General features: G+C 40.7%; 1 long non-coding RNA gene across 2 annotated transcripts in view; it reads left to right on the plus strand.

The window, feature by feature from the left end:
- LOC122972444 overlaps nucleotides 1–19361 on the plus strand; it is a 36584-nt gene extending 17223 nt beyond the window's left edge. Inside the window, exons 1-4 of one of the 2 annotated variants that reach the window (XR_006399750.1) lie at nucleotides 814–896; nucleotides 1502–1592; nucleotides 4656–4701; nucleotides 17039–19361. This is a non-coding gene — a long non-coding RNA (uncharacterized LOC122972444). Of the gene's footprint in view, nucleotides 1–813; nucleotides 897–1501; nucleotides 1593–4655; nucleotides 4702–17038 lie in introns of those variants that run through there. The other variant, XR_006399749.1, reaches the window with a different exon arrangement.
- The last annotated feature ends 344 nt before the right edge of the window (nucleotides 19362–19705 follow it).

Raw genomic sequence — 19705 nt, forward strand, 5'->3', positions numbered from 1 at the left:
AGAGTGTGCCCCGAGAGTGTGTGTATGTGTGTGTGTGTTTTTAGCTGCGTGGCTGAGTGGACATGCATCGGACACAGCAATCAGTCAGGGTGCTCTTGTGATGTTTGGTGATGGAGGTTTGCGGTTTGTGCGCTCGCATTCAGAACACACCAATATATCAGTTTGCTGATATATTGGGGTGGAAATCAATATTGTCCACCTACGATATGATAGAGGGTCCTCCGTGATCACAGCTGCGCCCAAACGCAGTGCGAAACCTGCAATAAAATGTGTTTGTCTTTGTTTTAGGTGTTCATGTCTAATGGGTCACTCTGAACAACTAACGCTTACAGTGCTTCTTTATTAGTTAATATTTTCTATAGGGGACAGTGCACATAAATCCCATATTAATCAACACTGACCTTTTGAATACACCAATCCAACAGTTAATTTGCCATTTATCACAATATAATTAAAGTCAGATAATCGCACCTCATTACAATACATTCTTCTGAAGGTCTTAAAGCTTAAGGCTACAGACCCAAATTTTTTATGAATAGCTCCAGATCCCCGCATTATTTTTTACAAAAATAAGAATAATATGAAAAATATCAGAAATAATCTGATAGTGTTGATCAAAAACATAAGTTTGTTTTGGGTCCTTTGTGTGTCATTCAAGCAGCAGATCTACTTCACACTACTTGTTACATGCACGTTTTGTGTGACAGGGCTTGTCATGTTGGCATCCGGCAGTAGCTAGCTAGCTAATTCCCTAAGGAAAGACTTGAAGTCTGTGGATATAAGAAGCTTTTTAAAAAAGAAAAAGGATGAAGGTCTGAGGCTAGAGGACTCATCTGTTGCTGTATCAGCAGATGAGTCAGGACGTGAGAGTGCCGCTGCCTCATCTACAAGCTCGGGTTGGTGAAGAAGAGGGCTCTTTAGCTAGCTAGCTAGTCTAGCTCAGTGGTTGTCAAACGTTTTTGTCACAAGGCACACCATTTATGACAACAAGTATTTTCAAGGCAGACTTTTCCACATGATCATAGCTGTGTAAATCATCATAAATAAGACTAATTCTAAGGCACACCATTTATGAAAAGAACAACAAAGGAAGGGATGAAATGTGTAGATAGATGTTATCAGATGGAGAGAGCACAGAATACACTGATTACACTGCAGGAAGTAATAAATATCAATAGCACACTGACCGATGTACATCTGTTGCTGCATTGAATATTGGTCTGTAGCTGGAATCCAATAGTGTCGCTGTGCTGTGTGACTGTCAGCCCATATGTAATAATGAGCATTGATGACTATTTAGCCCCTGTGGGATGGAATAGTGCATTAACGGTTTGCTTTTGTATAATCTAATTTTGGTTGGTGTGTTCAAATTATTGGTTAAGTCTATGTACAAAATAGATAAATAAATAATGTGTTTATGATCTAATCATCACATCAAAAAAGTTAGAGATTTGGTTAAATTTTGGTTGGCATTTGCTGACTGCATCCTTTTTATGAGCAGGACAAGAGAGAGGAAAAGAGAACAGGAGGAGAGAGCAGAGGAGATGAGGAGTGCGACAGACAGATGACACACCAAAAGAGCTGCTGGAGAGGTGAAGAAGATGAGAGTATCAGATAAGACAGATAAGACACAGAGTTAACACAGTTTGTCACAGTTCAAATATGTCACAGTTCAAAAGGAGCCTTTGTTACACAATAGCAGCAGAAGCTATGAGAACAAGGTTGGTCAGTTTTCAAAACTGAACAAAGCACTGGCAACATACAATCTAGTATATAACTGCTTCATCATCGGCTCTTATTTTTTCTTAAGGTTTTACTCCTGTCGCTAAAAATAAAAATAATACGGAAGTTGAATGAGAACTCACATGACTCATTATGTTTATTTTGATTTCATGTTGTGAAAGCCAGCCTATGCTCCTGACCAGAACCTTTTAGTAGGACAATGTCTCACATCTTATATTCATTTTACTCTAAAATTACTTGAAATTAGTTTTCGGGTGAAAATCTAAAGATTTCTGAGCTGGGCTGAGTCCCCAATGTTTCAAGATCCCAACAACGCTTCTGATTGTCATCCCTAGAGCCACACCGCTAGTAAATCTAGAAATACAATAACAATAGCAGAGACAACCAAAATGGAGTGGAGAGGGGATTAAATAAGGGCGCAGTAGAGTCCTGACATTAGGTCAGGTTCCCAGTGCCTCCAGTCCAAGCACCATCCCAGACATAGAGCATGCAGAGTAGTACCAACAGGCTCATAGACTAGGAAGCCAGTAAATCATCATAATACATGGGATAGCAAGTAAAACATACCTACAAATCTAAATTTCATATTATAGAAAACCTCCTTGTTCTTACATGAAAACAGTAAAACATTAAAACAAAAAATGGACACTGGCATTGTCAGTCTAACAGCAGCAGCCGAAATGAACTGTAAAGTACTGTCAGTGTATGTAAGCATGTAAGCTTGTGTATAGTGGTGGTGTTTTGACAACAGCAAATTACCAGTGACTATGCAGGCTGCGTCATGTAGCCTTGAGGTTATGACTCAAGTGAATACAGAGTCAGAGTCTTATCTTTCATTGCCTTCAGGAGTTTCTCTGTTCAAATGAAACGAATAGTCTCCAGCAACATTTCTGGAAAAACAAAGATTGAAGGGACCACATATACACCCTCCAAACTGAGCTCCATTCACTTTTACCAACCATAGATTCACAAAAAAACAAAACAAAAAAAACCCGGAAACACATTGTGCACCCAAAAGATTTCAGGCAAGGCTTTGTTTGAACATTGCAGTCATGCAGGGAGAGATTTCAGTGGTAGATCTTAAAAGTAGTAGAAAACCTGCAGGAAAGTTCAATGGTCATTGTTTCACACAGGGTGTGAAACAGGGCCTGAAAGTTGTTTTTCCCTCCAGTGATGCCAGCTCTGCACTAAAGGCTACTACCATTATACAGGGTGGAGGAATGTTAAGTATTTTATTATTTTCTGCCAACCTCTGTGGGAACCAGCGCTCTCTGGCTGTTTCGGGGGCGGTATTTATCGAGGCCACGGTATAAACAGTGACCCAACCCACTGATTAGCGAACTGGGACGTATTCATTGTACACTTTAGGGTGTGGGAGAGAAAGAGGAGGGAGGAGGAGGAGGAGGTTATGATCAGGTTACCATGACCATGAACACGTTGAACTGAATGTGGCATTCTCAGACTCAGATACAGGATCACGTATCACTCAGTTCATGAGAGCACACAGACAAATTCCTTGAGAATGAATTACAGAAGCACTGACTCATAGTTTCATAGCCAGTGTTCCAGAAAACATATCAGCTGTAATCAGTTTGTCATTCATGTCACAAGGAGGTAATGTTGGCTCACCTGGCATGAAGCCAATTTGATATTTGAGAACTTCTATTGTCAAAATCTGTTCAAACATCATTCTGCACAGAGGGGTTAAAACATCCGACTGGAGAAAAGCACATTTTTTGGTGGATATTGATTTTTAGCTATTATTTTTATTAGTTATTAGATTTAGCTGGCAGTGTGGCTCCAGTGTTGGCAATGTAAGTCCGTTGGTCCATCACTTTGGTCCAAACTGAAACATCTCAAATACTATGGGATGGATTACTGTGAAATTTTGTATAATCATTCAGGGTCCCCAGATGATAAAGCTTACTGACTTTATTGATCCCCTGACTTGTCATATAGCACCACCTTTAGGGTGATTTTTTTGTTTTTTAGTAACATGTCTCAACAAATATTGTATAGTCTGCCATCAAATTTAGTACTAATACTCATGGTCCCCAGAGGATGACTCCTAATGACTTGACACCTGCAGGTGAAACATTTCTTTTAATCTGTGAAATACTTCAACAAATACTAAATATTAATGCAGATATTCATCATTCCCAGAAGATGAATCCTAATGACTGTAGTGATTCCTTGACCTTTCATCTAGCGCCACCAGTAGGTTGACATTTGTGGTGTCCAATCAAATGTCTCAACAACCACTAGATGGATTGCCTTGAAATTTGGTAGAGACATACATATTTCCTTCAGGATGAACTGCAATAACTTTGGTGGGTCCTTAATATTTTTCCTTAAGTGCCATCATCAGGTCAAAATCTTAATTTGTCCAATATATTCATGACCAAATACCCACAAAATTAATGACATTCCCATCAGCCCTAGCTGTACTTTGGGTTTAGTGCTAATTAGAGAATGTTAGTGTTTTAACATACTAAACTAAGACGGTTAACATGGTAAACATTATACCTGCTAAACATCAGCATGTTAACATTGTAAGCATCACTAGCATTAGCATTTAGCTCAAAACACTGCTGATCTGATTGTATCAAGTTCTGTAATATCTTATAGTTTTGTCAAATTGAAAAATAAATGTTCAAAAACTGTTCACACTGTTCATTGATTTAGATATAAAGTTGCTATTTGTTCCTCATTCAAGGACACACACAGACACATGATTTTATTACTATGCTTGTGAGAGCCCTTCTGAGTATATAGTTATTCATTAACCCTTACCACTCCGTGCAGCAAAACCTTTATCCTATCTTAAAACTTAAACTTAAAACTTCCTTATTTTCTCTCCTTGTGAGGAAGTTTGACACAGACATGTAAAAAACAAACTACATTTCTTTCAGGTTGATGGATGGATGAAAATCGATCTGCTGGCTAAAAACAGTGCTGGTAAGAATAAAAAGCTTGTTTTGTGTTACAATCTGATACCAAATCTCTGTTTTCCAATGTAATGTCACCTCCCTCTCTGTGCTATCTGAGTTCATGTCTCTATCTGAGCCAGTGACCTGGGAGGCAGGCCTCTGCCCGGGGGGTCTTTGTCCTCACACAACTGTGAACAATGTGACTCCACTGCTTGCTTATCATGCATCATCCAAACTCAGATCTATCGTTTATTGCCACAGATCTGGGTCACAGATCAGTTTCAAATGAAGTTATCCGACTCTTCTGACATGCTGATGGCAGGATTGAAAGGAAATACAAAGAAAGAAAGGAGAAATGCTTTTGTTTCCATAGAGTCCACACTCAGTCACACAAAGTGGGGCTTTTTCCCACACGGTTAAGTTTGTAATGAATGCCTGTTTGAGCCATTTAAATTCAGACGTTGAACAGCAGTACTATGAGTAAGTCTTTGGTCATCACATTAAGATTCCGCTTCCTTGTGTGGATCCACATGAAGGATAAGAGTCATCAAAGGAAAGTTTATGGCACAGTAAAGAATGAACTTTGGAAAATCTTAATTGTGAGGCGCTAGTTTATCATAATTGTGTTTTTGTCAGGAAAGCTGATCAACATTGCGGCTAATGCAGAGTCTGAACTTTAGGTAGTTGTGCTGTATAGGAAACACATCAGCTCTACTGCACCTTTTGCTAAGGTCGTGACTTTTAAAGGTTGACTCCAAACACCGGCTTTGTTGACTCAGCGCCTGTCTGTACATTAGGACACAGATAGTGGGCAGGCTAACGGCCTGCTGTTGCCAAAGTAGCAAATCCTACCCACTATGACCTCACTTGCCGCTGAACGCTGTTGAACTTTGAACAGTTATGTCATTTATTTGATCTGTGTGTCATCGGCATTTCCTTTCACAAGTTCCTCCCCTCTGTCGCCCTCCCTCTGTCCCTAAACTTTACGTGTTTTCTTTCCCTATCAAAAGGAAATCCTATCCCGAAACCCCTTGTTTCCCCTCATAACCTATTATGCCATTGCCTTTGTTATGTTCCATTGTGAGTTTTCTTTAGCATAATCGTTACCATGTAAGCCCCTTTTCATCTAAACCTTGTAAGTCCATTTTCCCAAGCTTACATAATGGATATTCTTTGAGAGTGAACACTTGAGTGAACACTTTGATCTTAAGTGACCCATACAGTGTAGGTTTCATCTCCAATTTAAACTATCAATACGACAGCTAATTGCTCTGAATGTTAACAATAGCAATGATGCAATACTCTCTCCATGTGCTAGGCTTGGTAGATCTATGGCAAATTAAATAAATAATCATTAAGGTCGCCATAAAACAACATGTGTTCCTGTTTGTACATCATCATCTGGTTGCTGCAGCAATCAGATGATAATCATCACTGTTAGAAATTCTCTCTCTCACCCCCCCCCTCCCTTCAGCGGATACCTTTGCCCAGCTGAGAGTGACTCATTCATATCTCATGACTGCTTTCCAATGAAACTTGTTGTTCCAAGCAGCAGTTTCCCGGAAACTGGCTGAGTGGTGAATTATACCATCACACCACCACAGGCTACAGGGAATAAGACTGACATAAACAAATATACTAAGTACAAAGTGTACATACTAATGACCTTAATAACTGGCCAAAGAGACTTTGATGCAGCGTGATGCCTGACTGGTTTCTCACTGAACCTGCATGCAGGTAATGAGCTGTTTGCAATACTAACTACTAATGCTGAAGATACTCATACTTTTCCTGTTGCCACTGCTACTACTGACAGTAGCAGAGGAAGTATTCAGATCCTGTACTTAAAGCAATAGAATAGAATAGAATAGAATACAACTTTATTGTCCATTAGAGATGACAATAAACATTTGGGGAAATACACATATCTGCTGTCTTTCCTGAGTGTAAGATGAAAAAATTGAGACCACGCTCATGTTTAAGAGTGATATCGATCTTCTCATCTAAATGTCAGTAAGAGAGTGAATAAGCGTACTTTCCAAAATGTCAAACTGTTTCTTTAAGTAAAAGTAGCAATATTAGAATTTGAAAATACTCTGTTAGGTAAAACTGCATTTAAAATTGAATCACGTACTTAAGTATTATTAGCAAAATGTACTTAAAAGTATAAGGACTATAAGCAGCATTTTAATTACTGTTACTGTTACTATTATTTACTGTATAATATATTCATCTGCAAAATAACTAGTAATTGTTGCTGTCAAATAAATGTGGTGGAGTAGAAGAAGAAGCATATACCTCAGAATGGTACTTCAGTACAGTACTTGAGTAAATGTACTTGGTTACTTTCCACCACTGTCTACTAATGATGATAACAGTCAAACAAACAAAAGCAAGAAGCCTCCGGTGGAACACAACATTCAGTTCCCTGAAACTAAATTAAGCCTATTTTAATAGGCACCACCATGGCACCTTCGCTGCTGCCCTAACAAGCACTGAGTAAGACTCAACTGTTCCCGGCACAACATGTTGACGCTAATAATGAAGAGTGTGTGAACTTGTCTCTGCCATGAGCCCCAAACCGGTGTCATTTTGAGGCCCTGCAACAGGACAGACACCATGAGGTCCACCACACTGCAGCAGCAAGGTGACACAAAAAGACGGACAGACAAGCTGGCAGACTAAAGCAGACAGGTAAACAGACAGACAAACAGGGCTGAGGCAATGCCCCAGAGAGCAATGACACGAGCCAGTGCCTCCGTACACATCCAGACTGAGCATGCAGGCAGGGAGGCAGGCGGCTTTCGAATGACTGAAGAGCCGAGTGTAGACACACAGCACCCCGCTCACCTCAAACACACAGCCTGTAATGACTGGAGACACGGCTGCCTTCCCTTGGGAAAAAAACACGAGGGTGGGGGGTAGTACAGCACAGACGCAGAAGCAGAACACCACCTCTTCTCCAACAAACCCTAATGGCTGGGGCTCAATAAACAACGGCAGTGGCAACAACAACCCAAATAAGCCATGACAGCGCGTGGGGTACCTGAGCGAGTTCTTAATTGATCATTCTCGGCTGGAGACTTCCCACTCCTCGCCTCCATTGTAAGACATGCACGCCTCTCATACGTGCCACAGTTACAGTTTTGCATCGTGCCTATTCTTAGCGCAGGTGTGCTATATTGCTGGAATTCTTATTTTAAACCCTGCTGCTTTAGCTGTAAACATATTCCAGAAACATTTATTCATACAGAGTGTGCTCAGTATCTAGTTTGATATCATGAAGTTGTCACACAAGAGTTGGTTTATTATTTTTTTTTTATTTCTGGAGCACAGCACTAAACTCTAAGCTGATGCAGACACGCGGTGAAAGCATGTCTGACATAAGCCCACAGCTGGCTGACCTATTGTGAGAATTAATTAACAGCCATGGCAGATTTTAGCACAGTTATTTGGGACTTTCTGTACGTAGGTGTGATATGTGGGTCAGTGTGGAGCGCACAGTGGAGTGTGCGAGCGACACGACTGGGCGTCATGTCATCTCACGCTATCAGCCGGTGACAGCCGCTCAGAACAGCTTCAATAAGCACGCTGATCCCGGCCGAGCCTGCTGACCAGCACAGTTAACACTCCCTCCCTTTACAGTGGCCTAATCCGGGAATTTAACAATGCGCCTGGCCTTCCAAACCAGGGATCAAATTCCCCCCGGTTGACTCTGTATTAGTCCAGCCAGCACATGCAGCCCCGGCCCTGTGCCCACCCACAAAGCCGACAAGCAGAAATTCACACACTCACGCTCTGGGTTCATTCTGCAGCCCCAGCCACACGCAACACTGAGTAACAGAGGGATGTTAATAAGCACTGTGAATTTCCTCTGTGTTTCTCACTTTTTTCCCTCTTAACCCTTCTTGTGTGTTTCCATGTCCTGACGTAGCTAACCTTCAACATACATTTAAACCAATTAAGACGGCTTGTGGTTGTCTTTAACTTGCATTTCGCTTCATGACATTGACAAAAAGGTGAGGGGAGTGGGCTGTGTTTGCACAGAGGCAATGGGATCAAATCCAGGGAGAAATCTATTTCCTTGAGAAGCCATGCCAGTAAACTGGACACATCCTGACATGCAATTAGGGTACAGTGCACTTTGGGAGCATTGCAATTAGTGAGTGTCATTTTCAAGTTATTTTTTTCTTTTCTTTCTGTAGCCGCCCTTCCCGTATGAGCTTCTAGTGTTTCAGTTCAGGCTATCACAAGGTCAGATAGAAGAGATACCCTACGCCGGTGTCGGAACCTCTCAGCTGTATGCGGTAATTACTGGTGTCCTTGATATTTGATGTGAAATGGGGACGGTAACCTTTAGTGTTTGCCTGTTAGCCCACCCCTCCTTTCACCGCTCCTGCCCTCAATTCCCCGCCACCTCCCTCCCCTCCGCTCCCGGGAGTACGGACGGAAAACAGGAGGCTCACTTTGGAGGGAAATGTGAAGTGTGTTTGAGTGCCAGCTGGTGTCCTGGGACATGGTTAAACATCTACTGGCCAAATGGTGCCTTGTCATTGCTGTGAAGCGGCACAACGCGGTTGATGAGGACTACTGTCCGGGAAGGACGGGTGAAAGGGGCGAAGGGCACGAGGATGCACGTTTTCGTCCTATTTATACTTTGTACTTTAGCTGAGATGATTGCTGGAGTTGTGAGTTTGTGCATAGGCACAATCAAACATTAACAGTATTCAAAGAATGATCAAGTTTAAGACATCAGATCAGGGATAGGATTAGGATTTACAGATTTAAGACAAGACAATACTCTGCTTGAATAATAATTTTTCTGATACAGTTTTTCAACAAAAAAAGTTCCAGAAACTTCTTACTTATTCTTGGAAGCACATCTTCTCCCTCGCTTAAAATCCTGAATCTATGAATATACAAATGTTACCCCTTTTTGACCAAAAAGTTCAAGGAACTAAACTAAGAATTTAAAGTCCCTTTGTGTTTCTACTGCATCTGAACAACCATGAAAATTAGGCAAATCAGACCTGACTGGTTAAAAAATGACAGTCAGAGTTATCTTGCAACTTTCACTCAGATACCTCCTGAACCATTGTAAATAACTACCCCCACAGCAGCGACTTCTTGTGCCTGGAACTATCTACAGGAAATAAATTTAATCCCCCTTTCTACATAAAATGCAGGTTGAATTCCTCAAAAGGTTCTTGTTCCCCCGGGAAACTTTCTGCAGTGGAAACATCCCATATGTTTAACTTCAAAAGTTTGACTCACAGACAGAAGGAGTCTCCTGCTTCACTGAAATGTCCATTATAAGTGTCCCAGAAGTTTCAAACCGCTGCCTGACACCTAAATAGCATAATTGACCATGACTGGCTTCCATACTTTGTGATGTCACAACATCATGCTTGTATGTGTGTGCCTTAAAGTCCCCCTCCACTCAAAAATGTGTTTTCTGTATTGTTACTTCAGTTGGATGTTTGACTGTGCAGAATGATGTATGTGCTGTTTGTTTTCACATTCATCTGCTGAAGATGGAAAGTTTCATTTGTGACATCACAACTAGTTTGAAAGCTGTATGTGGGCCAGTGTGCAACTTACACAAGTGTGATGTGAAAACATGAAACCCATCAAACTTGAAAATCCAGTGGACACACACTAAGAATGGACTTTTCAGTTAAGTAGTTAAGTTCTTGTGTTTCCAGCAGTTTTTTAACTTTTAAAATGAAATATATTTGCATATAGGTTCTGTATTTTTTAATGAGAGAGAGAGAAGGAGAAGATGCAAATGTTAAGAATTTCTAAAAACCATATCAGACACAAATTATTATTCAAAACAGAGGATTTTTTTTAAATATCTTGAGGGGGTATTTATAGTCAGATTTAAGGTGGGCAGAGCAACTTTTCGCTTTCAGCAGATAAATGTGAAAAGAAAAGAAAGAGCAAAAATGGCAATAAATATTCTGTAAACAGGCTGCAAGTGCTGTTTGTTAGGTAATGAAACATTCTTGAGAGGATTTGCAGACGCAGATTGGACTTGTGATTACTTGCTCATATGAAAGCTTATGCCATAGCCAGAGTACTGAGACTCAAACATGGCCTGCGGCTACTAATTCGACTAACAACAGCTCCACCATCAGTCTCTGATGAGCTGCTTTAATTGGCAGAGCAACAATTGAAAAAAAAGCCTTGTGGCCATTACTGTGAGCTACACCTGTGATAGAGAAACTCCTCAGTCTGCTGCCTTCATAAAAACATAAGTAAAATCACACATGGCTGCACTGATGGCTCTATGTTGTAAACTGGCTGTAAGACTATAATGGAAGAGCTCCAGTTCCTCTCAGTGTTTTGTCAGTACTCCGTGCAACCGCAGCTGCACACATCTGTCATTGCTACTCCTGCTATCAAGTCAGCATGTTGTGCAACATATATGAAATAGTACGCTATAGAAAACCCATGCAAAAACACATTCAAGTGCAAATGCGGCGTGCTGCAACATGCCAGGTGTTTTGACAGCGGGCCGGCCGGTGTTATACATCTCTCTCAAGCACCTACATCAAGTGTGTTGTGCCAACTTCCAAACACTCCCCCCCCAGCTGAATAGCACTGGCTTATATAACAGCCTCACACTCATCAGTCTGTACACCCTGTGTTTACGTTTGGCCCTAGCTGTTTTTCTTGGAGTTCCCATTCCAAGGGAAGCAGCAATGGAAAGGGTGAGGCGCTCGTGCGAAAACATGTGCGAACACCTGCATGTCTGAGATGCCTGGCAGGGATTATCATCATTGTTCACTGTACACACACACACACACACACACACACACACATATAGCGGCTGATCTTTGTGTACATGCTTAACAGAAGTTGAGGAACTCCTGCCTTATCGTTTGCAAACAAAATGTGTCAGCCAGGAAATGGTATGCGGATTGAATGGGATTGACTTGTCACTGGAAGAGCGAGGTCAAAAACAAAAAAAACCCACACAAAACGAGAGAAAAAAAGACCTTCCTTTCACGCAGGTTTGTGTTGAAACATGTTTTTAAAAGAGTTTCCCACCTTTACAAACAGGGAGAATGAGGAATATCTCGCTGTTTGTTCATGTTTGTCTCATTTCACTGATAGGAAATACACTGTAGATGCTGCATCAATAAAAATATCACAACTGTACTGCAATAGGCTATAATATTGAAATTACAATTGGTTAGGGAATTCAGCAGTAAAATGATAATGGCTTTCCATTACAGGCATGGCAATAAAAACATTTGCAGTCACATTATCTACACCTATTGATATTTTTTGTCATTACTTTTCCAGCTAATTTCAAGTCAGCCGTTCTGTACAGCTCCTATTGATTTGGTGTGAAAACACTGAGAAGAGGTGCAGAGATATGAAGGTGAAAGGAGGAACGAACGTCGTGGAGTGACTGGGGTCAGCGCCATTGTCCGGTTGTGATCTCCCATCTTCATCCATTGTCCATCTGTGGGTGCCGGGCTGAATGGTGCTTTTCTTTTTCTTCGATAAACTTTTGACCTCAACATATCTGCTCCTTGTGCAAACATGTTGACCTTGGTTCGCCATTCAGTGATATGGTGAGCCCGTGAAAAGAGGGTGATGGGGATAACGTATTCAGATGAGCAGATACCGGGATCCCCGTTTATTTGTGATTAAGTCGCAAAGAGGGAAAAGTTTGATAAATAGTTACTCGAACTGGGGTTTTGGTGAATTCTGTGCTTGTGCCATTGGATAAAGTTGTATTTAATGGCTCTATTTTGAGAAATCAGGTCAATGCATCTTGTGCTGCGAGAACATCCTTTACTCTCAACCCCAAATACAGCCTGTGTTGCTCTCCAGGTGAGCGTCGTTACCCAAAACTAAGCTGTGTCGGGGCATGCTGCTGAGCATGTGTCAAAAACTGCTCAGCAGTGGCTGGTTATTATTTATGGTGTCTTCTTATAGAGCCTCATTGTTGATGCTCGCTCCGGGCATCTGCATGCATTTTCATCACACACGCTCATCTCTCGCCCTTTCATCAGACGTCGTTAGCATCAGGTTGTGACCGATGTTCCTGAAATCTCGCTGCACTCACCGAGATCCTCTTGGAGGTGTTTTTTTTTTATACTTCAATAAAATAAGAGCCAGGAGGGTGAGATGAGGGAGTTGAGAGGGGGGAGGGAGAGGCGCCGCGAGGTGGTGATTGCCACCTGCCACTTCATTCAACTGCATTTTAATCTGGGGTGTCTGGAGGAATCTCGTTTCGCAAATGACTTCACCGGAGGAGTGGCGGCGCTGGATGAAGGGAGAAGAGATTTGAGCTGCTGATACCTCGTAACAAATCACCTGGATATGAACTATTCGCTTTCTAATGGGAATCCATATTCATCTTCTTCTCCAAAAGCTCTCCTGTGGGGATGCAGATGTGTGGCTGCTTTTATATCTTCCCCTTATCCACTTCCCCATCCGTGTACCCTAATCAAAACCCCCACATATTTTAGGGCCCTACACCATCCGCTTACTCATATTGAATTTCCATTGCTACACCATTGGGTTTATGGACCATCTTTCGGATTATTAATGACACGGCACAGAGTTCTACATATGAATATGGAGATCAGCCACATTGTGCATACGCTTTCCTATATAACAGGATTGATCTAAATCTCTAATGTCTTCTTTGACTGATGGCGCCACCCTTCTGCTCCACGCACTTTTCTTAATAATGTGCCTTCCTCACTCCCATTATCTGTATATTTAAAACCCAAGACCCCCTAAAAAGCAGCCGTGAATGATAACTGTCCTCCACACAAACTCCTCCAGCTACTTCAATCTGTGGCAAAGATAAAGGGGTCAACTTCATGCTACAAGGGATCAAATTGAAATTATAACAGGTTTAGTTCTGGTGGTCCTTTTTCAATGTACAGAATTTGTTTTATTCAGGCATCTCGAAGGGCACCTTCATGCACGTTGCTGTTTCAGGAGCGAGCTGCTATACGCATGCAATGCCCAGACAAGATATGTAGGATGAATTATTACAGTAAAAGGATTTTATTTATTAACTCGCTTGTGGAAGTTGGGAGCGTGCCAACTGTTGCTGCTCCATTCAGGGGCCTATCATCTGTACTGTCGAAGGGCAAATAAATACTAGATGTCTGTATTCATGGTTACGGATAATATAAAGCCACACAGTCTGAATCTACATAAGCAGAGAATTAGTCTGAAGTCTGTTGGTGAACAGCCAACATGACAAAGACACTGTTCCGGTAAATGCTGAGAGCTCAGTTTCATATCAGTCCGTGAAAATGATGATCATTTGTCAGTGAAGGATAGTTCCACTCATTTTACACATGAAGATCGGTTTACAGAGAACTGTGAACAATTGTATATAATGTCTTCTGCGGCTCTGCAGGGGCTTTGTCTTGTTTTTTTTTCAAACTTTATTTAGAAAATATTCAAATATACAGACAGTGCAGACATGTGCTCAACATAATGGTATGCAAAGAAACAAGAATATGAATTTAAATAAATAAAAAAGAAGCAGAGTTGGGATAAATAAAATTCATTAATATAAAATTATGATAAAAAACGTTATTCTTCTTTAAAGAGTTCACAGTACAGTTTAACAGTTAATAATATTAATTTCTTTTAGTGTTTATAAGTTTGAGAGCCTTAATATATTCTTTAAATTGACATAAAAATCCAGAGAAACTGGGGGGAAAAATATATGTAATGACATTTTTACACTCAATTTTAATTTAATGATGAGTTTTATACAATATATAATCTTTCATTTGAGTCCAAAAAGTAACTGAGTGTATACAAAGGTAAAATAAATGTGTTATAGATTCTGGTTCATCATTGAAAAAATTACATTTTCAATATCTAAAAATTTAGAGAAATATAGATTTGTGGGATATATATTGTGTACAAATTTGATGGCCCAAAAAGTTTTTCCTTGAAGAGTAATTTTCCTTCTTTCATAGAATGTGTTACGTATATGTTTCTTGTTGCCTTTAGTTTTCATAATGTCAATACCATTTATCATCAAAAGGGTTCTATCCTGCTTCTTGAAACTAAAGATGACTTTTCATTAGATGTAATAGACCTTTAGGAATAGCTTTCATTACATAATTAAATTCTCTGCTTGTTACAGGAAAGGATTTAGCTAGAAGGAATCGTTCATAACTAATCAGGGGCTTTGTCAAGTCCGAGAAAATAACCCTGTTGATGTCACAGTTATGTCATCAGGGTTATCTCAGCTTGTGCTTGGAGATCATCATCATCATCATCATCATACAACAATCACATCTAACACCCTGAGACCCTGAGAGACATGAAAAGATAAACAGCGTTTTCCAGGAAGAGGGAGTCTAACAAAAAGAGAAAACCCTTGTCTGCGAGAAATGATGTGTTTATACTCCTTTTTCGTTTAGCTGATTACATTTAGGGGGAAACATAATGTCTGCCAGTATTACAGTACCATTCACAAGTTTGGACACACTTTCCATTCTCCTTAATGAGAATGTGTGAGAGAGTGTGTCCAGACTTTGGACTGGTACTGTTTGTTCAGTGGGAATGTTTTCCTGGGAAAAAAGCACTACAGTCTTGTACTGCATGTAATAGCATGACTTTGACACCGGAGACTGGATTTGCCTTAGTAATTATGAACGGATATTGTAGGAAAATGAAAAAAATATCAGTGACAGTATCACTGACAGTATCACTGACAGTATCAGTAATATCAGCCAAAATGGCAGCACTCCATATTCAAAAATCAGCAAAAAGAATCACCTAATTTATTGATCTTTTAGATTAACTTATTTCCAGTCGATAGGCTGATAATAAGCATCTGTGACTGTCACCATTTTGCTGTTCAGAATCAACATTTTGGGACACGCCACATATGTTGCTTAACATCTCATTAATTAACTGATTATGTTGATTTAAAAAAAAAAGTGTAATTAGAGCAGCATTACATTTATTTCAAAAAATGATTTGCTGTTGCAAATGAATAGAGACAGGAGCAAATATTATAAAGCAGGTTTAAAACTTGCAGTCTAGCCACGCTCAGTTCAGATTAGTCTGATGGCCTCACTGACCTTCCAAGTCCAGACTTATAGTTATTTATGCAAGCTTAATGCTGTTGCACTCCTTCAGCAGAACACCAGATTACTTCCCTCTGATTTTTAATTGGATTTTCTGTTGATTTTCAAGTTTGAGCACATGGCGGGGCAGTATAGGACCATGTGTGTCTACTTTATAGTATACAAGCAACACCATAGCAACTGCTGTAAACATCACAGACCTTGGTATTATGTCATCTTTCAATGCAGCATTACATAACAGCAGTGACACAGCAGGGAATATAATAATGACAGGTATTAACAACTGAAGAATGCGACAGGAAATTAACAGTGAGTAATACTGTTGTTCTGTATCTTTAGTTTAGTGCACATTGTGATGCCACTTACTTTTCCATTCCCTCTTGTTGCACTGTGTTTATCATCATTTGTTTTTGTTTGTTTGTGCTATGTCTCCTTCTCAACTTTCTCTGGGGGGCAAATTGTCATTTCAATCAAGCATAACGAAGCCAGAGAGGTGTTGTTGTATAACTTCTGCCTCCGTATATTCCTGACCTGCGCTGGTAATGAGTGTCATCTGCACATGCTTATGGAGACCTCCGCAATATCAGCTGATAGTCATGTTTGTTCAGGGTTGTTATCCCGGGTTGAGAAACAGCTCGGGGTAAACAAGAGGAAACAGAGCGCCTACACATGAGGCCGGCCTCTCAGCAAATGACATCAAATTGCTCTCTTTATTTTCTCTCTCCCCCTCTCTCTCTCTCTCTCTCTATTGGTTTTACAGTAAAGTGATGCTGCATCATCTTACCAACAATTTCCGAGGAAATGCTCGACTGCAGCAGAAACACCAGCTCGGAGTTTTATTTTTGAGATAAATGTGTGCTATTCAGCATACGAGCAAAGCCTTTCACTCAGGGGCCCTGCCATGTTTTTATTTGCGAGCAGCGATTTCATCTCACAGTCTTCACACCAGTCTCAGAAATCCAATAAAGATGACTGACTACATTTTATCACTGCAGGATTTATCTTTCAGAAAGATTTACAAGTCCACCCTGATAATGTGGAAAAAGGCAGAAATATGAAGAACTATAAACCCGGTATGATATGTGTTTTACTCAAACTTAGATACTGTGTGGAGCTACTGAGGCCTGTATTCACCAGTGCTGTTACTGCTGAATAACAGAATTAGACAGCTGATTTGTATTTCAGCTGATACTGCTTCATATAATTTGCCAGCTTGTCACGTAGCACGCATAAGAGGGTTGTTGTTGTTGTTTTATATAATTTCAGTTCTTCCAGCTCGAGATGCTGTTATCTGATCCAAACCAACAGGATGACAGTGGTTCCTTGGCCCTGTGACTCAGGAAAAGCCTGTTTCACCCTTGACCTTTGTCATTATCCACCAACAACATCGCAGGGCAGACAATCAAGGGATCAAGGCCAGCCAGGAGAAATCCTGTCCCCAGACATAAAAAAGGATGCGCGCCGTGATCTCTCCCCCTCTCATTGCCAGGAATTCAATTTCACTCAGCTAACATCTGCCAGAGATAAGTGAAACATAAACAATGTCACTCACACACACACACACACACACACACACACAGAAAGAGAGAGAGCTCAGGGCTTTTTCCTGGAGAGACACAGCGGTACTGACACATCCCTTAATTACAACCATGACATGTGTGCCCAGCGTTCTTCCTTTCTGCTTTTTTTATGATTTTGAAAGAAAACTAAACCAACAGGGAGGAATCTTTGGATAAAATGAGGAAAGAATTTGCCAGGCTAAGGGGTCACTTCCAGTAGTTATGAGGAACAAAAAATCTATTCAAATTTTACCGTGTGACAGACCATCGTGTGCAAGGACTGAGTCTGAAAAAGATGGTTAAAAAAAAAAAAAAGAAAAAAAAAAAATCAATCTCTCCAAACAAAGACATCCAATTTCCCATTGAAAACCCTGTGTCAAGGCCAAAGAAGGCCACGTTTCGATTCTGATTCAGGCCTTCAAACCCCCACCGTCACCTGACACAAAGACCTGCACCCTTGGGTCAATGTCGGTGTAGTGTTTTCTTCTATCTCACTGTAGCTTAAGTTGAAAGCTCCATTATGGTTGAGATGACGCAGACATCCAGAGTCCTGGCGTAACCCCTCGGGACCTGACTCACTGTGTCTAGTAAACATGTTATTGGGAAACCATGTTGTTTACATTGTGCGAGTGAGAGATAGTGGTGCTAACCTGCGCCAGCATACAGTAGACTGTATATCCATGCTGCTATAAACACATCTTAAAATTCTGAGGGGGGTCTGTATGTGTCTCTGATCCCGAGCACGCAGACGCGGCACTGAAAGCATCGTTCAGAAATCACTGAAATGATCTGATGTGAGTTTTCTGACTGAGGGAAATCACAGCAGCTTTTCCTATTATGTGCCGTCTTATAATTTGCTCATTTTTTCCTTGCTGTTTAAGCCGTAGTGGCACACGTTAGTCGTCGAAAGCAAAAAATCCGATCAAAATACCCTAATTAAGGCCATTTAAAAGGAGATAAATCTTTCACAGTTCTTTCTTGACTTTGCTGCTCATCTGCTCTCTAACAACAAGACGTGACTGTCGGACTGCTTCACAACTGTCATCCATAAAGTGGAGATGTGCCTCTACCTTTGTGCAGCTTTACTGGTGGCCTGCCTTAAGATTTATTGCTTATTGAACTACGTAAGGAACACATAATGCAATAACCTTATGCTGATGGAATAATATCATTTTCTCTTCACTGCCTCAAAGGAAAATGTAGCCTACTATTATCACTAAGTATTCTCTCGAGAAAAAAAAAAAGAAAAAAAAAAAAGAAACCCTAAAGGCAGTATTTGTGTTCTTTGTGTGGCAGTTGCATTTGGAAACACGGCACAGAATCAGTATTCAGACTTTGGTTATTTGGTGTGCAGACCTCATTATATTAGCATACCAGGAGGTAAATGACAAATAAATGCAGCACTCATCACCGTCTCTATTTCTACTTGACAATGCATGTTCTGCGTGAATGAATATTGATGCACAGCTTTCCCTTGACGGTTCATTTTCGAGTTAACATTTCCCCCCTTTTTTGGGGAGAGGGATGAGGTTAAAAAAAAGCAGCAGCAGTAGCAGCAAGGAGACTTGTAAGTAGCGCACATTGTTAGCATTGAAAGCATTTCCTGCTGGTAGTCAATAAACAGGATGCTTGCTGTGTCATCCCAGACGTTTGAAGACAGCTGCCGTATGGCAAAGAGAAACAGCTTGGTGTCTGCCACTTTGAGCCTAAATCTATTTCTGGGATTTATCCTCAGGTTTTCTTTTTTTTTTTTTTTTGGGTGAAATGGATGTGAAAAGCGAAACCCCCCTCCCCACGTTGCCACCACCCCCTTCTCTCTTCTCAGCTCCTTCCCCTTGCAGCTAGCTTCACACACCTGCTTTTTGTTCAACACAAAGCTGATTGCACTTTTCAGCACAGCTATTCCCCAAAAAAAAGAGGAAAGAGGAAAAAGAGAGTCTTGGATAGTCTCACTATCAGGTAATTATGCAAATTCCTGTGAAAGCAGCGCTCGTATTTTAAAGGAGTAGTTCAATGCACTTTTACTTGTAACAGTGTTTTTAAAATTGTGTTAATGCTACTTTTATTTAAAGGAATAGTTTGACATTTTGGGAAATACGCACAGTGGCTTTCTTGCCATGAGTTAAATGAGAAGATTGATACCACTCTCAATATGGTAAATATGAAGCTGATACCAGCAGCTAGTTGGCTTAGTTTAGCAGAAAGCCTGGAAACAGGGGGGAACAGCTAGCCTGACTCTGTCCAAATGTAACAAAATCTGTCTACTTACACTTCTAAAGCTCACTAATTGACAAGATATATGGTTTGTTTGGTCTGCAAAAAAATGATGCTGGCTCCAGCTACATATTTATCTAACTCTCAGCAAGAAAGCGAA

This window comes from Thunnus albacares, chromosome 21 (genome assembly GCF_914725855.1).
Source record: "Thunnus albacares chromosome 21, fThuAlb1.1, whole genome shotgun sequence".
Taxonomy (NCBI): domain Eukaryota; kingdom Metazoa; phylum Chordata; class Actinopteri; order Scombriformes; family Scombridae; genus Thunnus; species Thunnus albacares.